The following is a 6872-nucleotide window of genomic DNA, read 5'->3' on the forward strand; positions in this document are numbered from 1 at the left end:
ATGTGGAGTTTTGAACTGACTATCCTCCTAATCGATACGAGGTTTTACACGGGTTGACCATGCACCGAACTGATATTTGATACCAGGTTGATTCAAACCAATTTGAGCTTTAATACCACACTGAGATCAAGAACCGATGGGAATATTTTTCATTGGTTATCTTTAAAACCCCAAAAAGAGATTTTCCTTAAGTGGCTCAACTCACGAGCCAAATAGAGACTTCATACTCAATCCCCTAATCAAAGCTTTTAACGTGTTTAGCTTTGAAACCAAACAAACACTTCCTAAGGAATAAAGATTCACTCTATAGGAAAAATAAATCTTGGTGAATTTATAATATTACCCTTTCCAGAACAATTTCCTCACTTATACACAAGAACCTTTCTCAAAGCACTATGGCTAAATTTATGTGAGAGAAAGAGAAAAATATTTTAGAGAGAGTGGGGAAGGGGAAAAATATCATGTTTTTGGATGTGGAAAAATGAAGGGAGATACGTCTAATTATAAGTCAAAGGTTCATTAAAAAAAGGAAACTATTCATGGGAAAAATTAATTATTCAATCGATTAGGTCCTTATTCCAATTGATTGGATGACCTAAATAATCAATAAATTTTTACCGTTTTGGAAACATTTGATAAAGATCTATCATCCTGCATTAAGATACTTTCACAATTGATTATGGACTCATTTCTCTTTTATCCAATTAATTTGTTATATGGTCCAATCGGTTGGACAATTCAAAAAACATGTCATAATCATTCTAACAATTTCCAATTTGTTTGGTTAGGCTCCAAAATATTTTTAGATTATTTACTTTAAGAAATAGATGATTTAAAAAGAGTTTTAGTGAATGTGTGATTTAGCCATATTACTTTATCAAAAAACCCTTGTATTTTTATAAAACACTGATCACTGAGACACCATCAAGCAAACTTTCACACTTCCTCTTTTTCACACTTTGAAGCTTTAAGTCTTTTTTTCGAATACACCAATCATATAAGCACTTTACTTGAATCTTCTTGGAGACGAGGCTTGAGATATCTTCAAGCCAGGCGCCATCATTAGAGAATATCACAATGATCAATAAACCCTAACTCTTCAAATTTATTTTGAGGAATAGCTTGATCAAACTATTTGGTGCATCTTTGACCTCTTGAAGTACTTTTAAAACTTGGTTGTCTTTATGATTAAAGTCAAGTTGCATCTCTATGAGTTGTCATTGTAGTCAGGTTACATAGTCATGAGTTGTCATCAACAAAATCATGATGGGTCTAAGTGTTAGACGATGACAACTTATCTAGATGGGATGAATAGATCCCCAAGTTAAAATGACATATTAAAAGTTGTTCTTGAAAAGCGCAAAAACTATGACAAGTAGAAGATTTAGCCTAGATCAAATAATTCGTCTAAACCGAACCGATTATTAGAAACTCGAATACGTGCATAATTGTAAGGAATGAATAACAATGATAAGCAGTTGATATCCACAATTAATCAAGCGTTTCAATAGGCTTACTAAGGTAACCTATTTCTAATGAAATTAGTGGGAAAACGTAAAGTGACAAATTATTGAACACTTGGCGTGTGATTGATTTTTTCAAATTTTTCTTTCAAGTTTGTTGATATCAAAAACATCTTACAATCAATTAGATTGTAAGGCAATCAACAAACTAATTTAGCTTTGAACAATCAAGGAAAAATCTCTACGAATTCATTACTCAATCAATGTATTTAACAATTTTCTTATGAAAAGTAAATGAGAGAGAGGACACAAGGATTTTTTTTGGAAGTTCACCAAGCAATCCTATAAACTATATGTTTGATGTTGATCCTAGCACTTATCTTCCCTTGATTTGAGTTTGATCAAGTCACCCAACAATACCAATTGATTCACCTTCTCACGCTACTCCTTTTCAAGAAACCACTGTTCTTTAAATCTTTCACTCGGTCGAATCCAAATTGCAAATTATTGTCACCCAAGATTACCAATTGATTCACCGTCTCACGCTACTCCTTTGCAAGAACCTTCCTTTCTTCAAAGCTTTCACTCGATAGAATCCAAAATATGCAACTCTTGTCGAAACCCCCAAATCAACACCTTAATCTTGGAGGAAAAACCCTCATAATTTTTTCGATGAAACCCCCAAAGATTCTCACCCTAATACACGGGTTACACTAAACTAAATTCGACGTTATCAACCTAGTCTATATGGCACCCAAGTAAAAAATGATTATGTGTAGTTTGCTTGTGTGTATGCATAGATGGAAGGTTGAAGATAAAGAGCAATATTTGTATATGTTTATAGTTTAATCAAATTGAAAATGATGCATGTATGAAGAATTTATAAGTGTGCAAGTTGGAGGCAAAAAGGAACCTTAGAAATTGAAAAAGAATGCAATTTTTCAGAAAAGTTACAACATGTGTCGACACATATTAATACATACGTCGACCTGTGTAAGGTCATGTTCTGACACATAGAAACATAAGCTACAAGCTTTAAAAATGCAGTACATGTGTCGACACATAAATCGTATGTGTTGACACATAGAAGAAACATAAGTTACAGGCTTTAAAAATGCAGTACATGTATTGACACATAAATCATATGTGTTGACACATAAAAGAAACAGAAGCCACAGGCTTTAAAAATGAAGTACATGTGTCGACTCATTCAACGTTTTTGTCGACACATATACCTGTGTTTTGAGCAAAAGTTGATTTTTAATGCATGAAACTGATTTTTAATGCCATGAAACTGATTTTTTATGCATGATACCTTTTCCAAACATGTTCTAAGTGAATTCTAAGATGAAATACAAATGAAAATACAAATGCATGAAATAAGATGAATGCAATGCAATAACAAACTCTTGAGTCACTTCAAAAACGTCATGTTTATGCAATTATTCACATTGGTGCTCTCGATGCTACACATGCATGTGCCTAGCTTGGTGAAAAATACATCATCACTAAAACCAAAACCAAAGATGCTAACATAAAGTGTGACACGACTTCATCGAGAATTGCACTTGGACTAACATACTCAATTTAATTCATGTTAAAATAGACAGAAAACACACTTACATAAATTATGCAAGGAATAATGATAAATACCATGCTCAACTATTAATAGCATCAAATATACTTCAAATGTACAAAATTTATGTCATGAAAAACATATGATGATGAAATAAAATTGATTAACACTCATAGGATTGAAAAACACTCATAGGTTAATCAACAAAATTTTTAGAAGTGAACATTCATGGGATTGCATCAAACATCAATTTTTATCACATGAACATACAACCAAATTTCAAGAGATATAGATAAGTGATGCAAGATATAAGGACTTACGAACAAACATATAAATTGGGAAATGGAGTATAACCTCATTGGGAAATTTCTTTTATAAGTTTTTGTTTGCTTCTCTAGAATATGTTTGAAGGATTAGAAGTTTGAACTCTTGGAACCTAAATCTTGGGGTCCTTAAGTTGTTTCCATGGACAAGGGATTTTGTTCCCTTTGCACAAAACACCATCTCAAGTTTGAGTGAGGATCCATGGCCTCTATCAAGAGTTTGGAGACCTAAAATCATCTTTTAAATAACTAGCAACCTTGACATCCCTATATGTATTGACTTTACCTCTAACAAACCTTTGTTTGAAAGAGCTTTTGGGAACTTTGTGGGAGTATTGGTGGATATAGACTTGACCAAGGAGCGACATAAAATACTAGTTTAGAGAATAGAATTTGTCTTTTTTTGTTGAATTAGAACACAAAAAGATATCAAATTTCTGCAACTACTACAACAATATTGGTCATTCAGATGCCAATTGCAAAAGAAGAAGTGGACTAGATAGGAATAATCACAAGAATAAAACCAATAAATATGAAGAAACCTATTTATGTCCCTATTTCTAATAAAGGAAAATACATATGTGTTAAGGTCAGTGAAGGTCATAATATTCAAAAGAATGTAAGGGAAACTAGTGGTGTAAACAAACATGCCTTACCTGAGCCTATTTTTGATCCTCTAAAGCCAGAGGACAGAAAAAAGTAAGCCCTGGTGATGGAAACAAACATACTTCAATGGAAACTAATAGTGAGCCAATTTTGGAGGATAGTATTGAAGAAAGTAATAACGACATAGTCTGATGATTTTTGCTGTAAATGTTATGAACAACAACTTACCAACTCTTTGGTGTCTTTGGAAAAATTACATTAATCCTCAAATCACCTCCGTTATGGATCAATATGTCTCTTTGATAATTGATAAAAATAACACTCATACTGGAATTGCAGCAATATATGCCTCTAGCTGCCTTATTCATAGGAGAAACCTTTGATTGGATCTCACAAACTTCAATCCACTCACAATATCCCTTGAAGCTTTATGGGACATTTCAATGCCATCCTCAGTGCTCACGAGCACATGGGTAGAGGCACTTTAATTAGATCTCACTTTCAATATTTCCAAGATTAGTTTGCTCATAATAGTCTTGTTGACCTCCCAACTCAAATATCTTTATTCACCTGGAACAATGGCATATCTGGGCAGGGATGTGTGAAAGAAAGCTTGACAGAGCTTTATGCACTCAAAATTGGCTTACTGGTAGTCTCTCAGTACATGTTACTACTCTACTTGGAATTAGATCATACCATGTTCCTATCATGTTTGAGGCTTATTTCACACCTTATAATTTTATGCATCAGTTCCAATTCCTGAACACGCGGACCCTCTTTGTGAACTGTCATGTTTTCATTAAAAGCATTTTGGGCACTAGGATTTTTGGTTGCCCTATGTTTATTCTTACTCGAAAACTCCAAATTCTTATAACTAATTTTAGGGCTTAGAATACTACTATATTTGGAGACATCCACTACATGGTAAAGACTTCCAATGATAATCCCCAAAATATCTAAAACCAAAGTAGCAAAGATGGCATCATTGAAAATCTCAAAATTCAGGAAAAATTGGCTCATATTGACTTGGAAAAACCATGGCAAAGGTGAAGGCTTTTTGGGACCAGAAGTATAGAGTAAAATGGCACCTTTAGGAAGATATAAATACTACTTTTTCCACATAATGGACAAAACTAAGAGCTCTAGAAATCTTATCACTTTTTTAGGAATGTGGAAAGCATCATTAGTGATTCTACTGAGTTGGATAACCATGCAGTGGAATATTTCATTAACAATTTTTCTTTTGCATGAAATTGTGATATTTCAGAGGGGATACACATTAGGGAACACATTTGCTTGTCATCAGAAGCAGCTAATCATCTTCACAACAAAGCCAATGGTGGTAGTATTGCTATGAAAGTGGATGTCTCCAAGGCATTTGATACTTTGTGTTTGAAGTTTATAGATCACACCCTAAAGATATTTGGCTTATGTGACAAATTTTGCAGCAGGATCAAAGTTATTATCTCTTCTTCTTTTGCTTCCATAAATGGTCTTCTTAATGGCTATTTTCACTGCACTAGGGGTGTTAGACAGGAAGATCCTTTGTCTCCTTATCTCTTATGTCTTATTGAAGATGTCCTCAACAGGAATATATGTAAGCCAGTGAAAGAAGGTGACCTTCATCTAATGAAAAGAACAAGAAACATCAAAATTCTTTCACACGCCTTTTATGAAGATGACATCTTCATCTTTTGCACAAGTAAAATTTCAAACATACAAGCTCTAATTAATCTCTTTACCTCTTAGTCTCTACCCTTTGACCATATATGTAGCCCTTCAAAATCGACCATATATAGTGAATCTTTGTCTACTAGTAGCAGTGGCGGATCCAAAAACTTTGGAATGTGGGGGCAAAATTCGGTCTTACTGGTCATTTCACCGTAATAATAAATTATAATGAAAAAAGCTACAATATCAAACGATATTTATCATTGTATCGACCCCAAAAACTGATATATTTTTGTAATAACAATTATGGCGCACCGCTATTTCAGAACACTGGCCTATAAGATAATAAAATTCGATAAATATTTTAAAATTTTAAAATTATATAGCATAATACTTTTTAAATATAAGATAATTAAAAAAGATTAATATTTTAAAATTTTATAGCATAATGCTTTTTTAAATATAGTGTTTTTTAATCCGAATACATACATAATGTTAATAGAGTTATAAAACTTAAAAGAATAAATAACTAAAATGTGTATCATTTAAAGTTATCACCACATATTTATTTTCTTAAAAATTTAATTTATCATGATAGCAGTTATTTTTTGTTTCAATGTAAAGGTAAGATATAAATTATTACACTTTTCAAGGTATTATTTGTTCTTTTGTGGGGGCAAGAGCCCCCACACCAGTACACATAGATCCGCCCCTGACTAGTAGGCTGAATAGACTATCTAGGATGAGAGGCTGTTCCATTGAAGCCTTGCCATGTACTTACTTGCAACCGATGGCTGAGTAAAAGCTACTCACTTGCAATCCATGGCTGATAAGATTGTCTTCAAGCTTAGTGCATGGAAAGGTGCCTTACTCTTCATGCCTATTTTAGTTTTGCTTATGAAGACTATTAATCAAAGCATGATTATGCACTCCATCACTATATACCCCTAACACGTTTCTCTTCTTAAAGGCATTGAAAAGGCATCTAGAAATTTCATTTTGAGTGGCAATGTTAACAATAGGAATATGGTGATGGTTGTTTGGAGAAAACTTTGAACCCCTTATGCTAATGGAGACATTGGATTAAGGTATCTCATATCTCTAAATGAAAAATTTTAAACTTGACTGGGACATGCTCGTTAGTGAATAGAAATGGGATGATATTATAAAAGCTAGAACCATGAGATCCTTTGGCATCATCAAGTATGACATCTTCTCATCCATATGGTATTG

Source organism: Vicia villosa, unplaced genomic scaffold (assembly GCF_029867415.1).
Source record: "Vicia villosa cultivar HV-30 ecotype Madison, WI unplaced genomic scaffold, Vvil1.0 ctg.000025F_1_1, whole genome shotgun sequence".
In the NCBI taxonomy this organism is placed as follows: Eukaryota; Viridiplantae; Streptophyta; class Magnoliopsida; order Fabales; family Fabaceae; genus Vicia; species Vicia villosa.